Below are 2,500 nucleotides of genomic sequence, written 5' to 3'. Positions count from 1 at the left end.
CAGTGATGCTGGCGCATCCTTCTTTTCACGTTCCTGGATAGCTAAATACAATAAAAGAGATGAATTCTTTGTTAAAAGAAACTGGAACAAAAATCCATATGACTGTCATCACGAAAAGAGTGAGAATCTTGGATGGCCTGAAGTCCTTTCTCAGGAGTCAAAAGACATCATAGCTGAGGCAGTGGGTAGACCAAGAAAGTCTTTACGTAAATTGGCGCTTGAACTAGAAACAAAAAGGGGAAAGAATAGAAGTTATAACGCTGTATATCGTGAGTTGAGAAAATCTGGTATCAAGCCATTTCATGTTATCAGCAAGTCCAACATCACTCAGCAACAGAGAGAAGACCGTGCATGGTTTTGTGGTTCATTTCTTAACCCTCTCACCCCCGCCGTATATGGCAATTTGGGAAGCCTTACCCATGGGACTATTTTGGATTGCAAATGCATTTTGTAATATTTTTTTTCAAATCGTGGTGGCGGACTTAATTTTCGTCAGAAAGAGGTCAGGTTGATCACGTTCTTTTGAAAAATTACTGAGTTTTACGATGCAGGAATAAAAAACAAAAACAAAAAAATCTGTGTAAATAGCCTTTATCATTTGGTGAACTTTGCTGATAACAAAATTTTTTTTCTTTTATTGTATATATTGAGATATAGCACCAAAGCTACACAACACATGAATTTCATATTTTACCATTGTATAGAGCAATTATTTAGCTACAAAACGGTATAAGTAACTTTGTATTTAGATGAAATGAAACAGAAAAAATGGGATAAGTAAAATTATCGAAAGCAAAATTTTCTTTAGCGGGAGTAGTGAAACCAGCGATCGCAAAAGTTTTTTTCAAATCCTCACCATCCGGTTATTTGTTCGAGTAATTTGGGTGACTTTGCTGTCATTGGGAAGCTAAATGATTATAAATGACTGATTAAGCATAAAAAATGGCCTATGAGATGTTTAAATGCCCTTGCATTAAGAGGGAAGATAAAAAAAAAAAAAAAGCGAATAAACGTAAAATAATTGACTGTAGTAAGTAAGATGTTGCACAAACACATTTGAAAATAGTTTTGCTGTAAAGCTCAAGTCTTTAGCTTTACAATAGTATAAAAACTTTGGTAATTAAGAGAAAATAAAGTGGAGAAAAAAATTGTCAAGAGCACGGATATGAAAAGTCATGTTTAGCCGCTGGTTTGGCCGAAAACACGCAATGTAGAATTTTTTTTCAAATCCTTACCATACGGTTATTTTACGAGTAATTTGGGTGATTTTGCTGTCATTGTGAAGGTAAATGATTATAAATTACTGGGTGGGCATAAAAAATGGACTATGAGATGTCTAAATGCCCTTGCATTGAGAGGGAAGATTAAAAAAAAAAAAAGCAAATAAACAAATTAATTGACTGTAGTAAGTAAGATGTTGCACAAACACATTTTAATATAATTTTGTTGTAAAGCTCAAGTCTTTAGCTTTACAATAGTATAAAAACTTTGGTAATTACGAGAAAATAAAGTGGAGAAAAAAATTGTCAAGCGCACATATATGAAAAGTCAAGTTTAGCCGCTGGCTTGGCCGAAAACACGCAATGTAGAAATTTTTTTTCAAATCCTTACCATACGGTTATTTTACGAGTAATTTGGGTGATTTTGCTGTCATTGTGAAGGTAAATGATTATAAATTACTGGGTGAACATCAGAAATGGACTATGAGATGTCTAAATGCCCTTGCATTGAGACGGAAGATAAAAAAAAAGAAAAAAAGCGAATAAACGTAAAATAATTGAAAGCTGTAGTAAGTAAGATATTGCACAAACACATCTGAATATAATTTTGTTGTAAAGCCAGTAAGTCATTAGCTTTACAATAGCATAAAAGTTGTGAATGTCTACGAGAAAATAAAGTGGAGAAAAATATTGTCAAGCGTACAAACACATATATGAAAAGTCAAGTTTAATATTTTTTTTACTTGCCGATTCTGGCGTGGCTGAATATTGAAAACACGCTGCCATGTAGAAATTTTTGAAATTTTTTTCAAATCCTTACCACATGGTTACTTTTCCAGTAATAAACGGATGATTTTGCTGTCATTGTGAAGGTAAAACTGCCATTGTCGTTACTAGGTGAGCATAAAAATGTCCTTTCAGGGACATTACAATGAGATGTCTAAATGTACTACCATCATTGGAGAAGACGATAAAAAAGAAAAAAAGAGAATAAACATAAAATAATTGACTATAGTAAGTAAGACGCATTTGCACAAACACATTTGAAAAAATATTTTTGTTGTAAAGCCCAAATCTTTAGCTTTACAATCATATAAAAACATTGGTAATTACAAGAAAAAGTGGAGAAAAAAATTTGTAACCGCACCCACCCGTTACTCAATTTGAAATTGTGGAGGACTTACACAAAAACCAAAAAAACACACACACACAAAAAAAACACACACTCACCTTGCACTTCAGACTCAAGACGAGGCTCGGCTGCTGGGAGGTAGATGAGG

Source organism: Macrobrachium rosenbergii, chromosome 56 (assembly GCF_040412425.1).
Source record: "Macrobrachium rosenbergii isolate ZJJX-2024 chromosome 56, ASM4041242v1, whole genome shotgun sequence".
Classification (NCBI taxonomy): Eukaryota; Metazoa; Arthropoda; class Malacostraca; order Decapoda; family Palaemonidae; genus Macrobrachium; species Macrobrachium rosenbergii.
Note: the sequence above shows the minus strand (reverse complement) of the source record.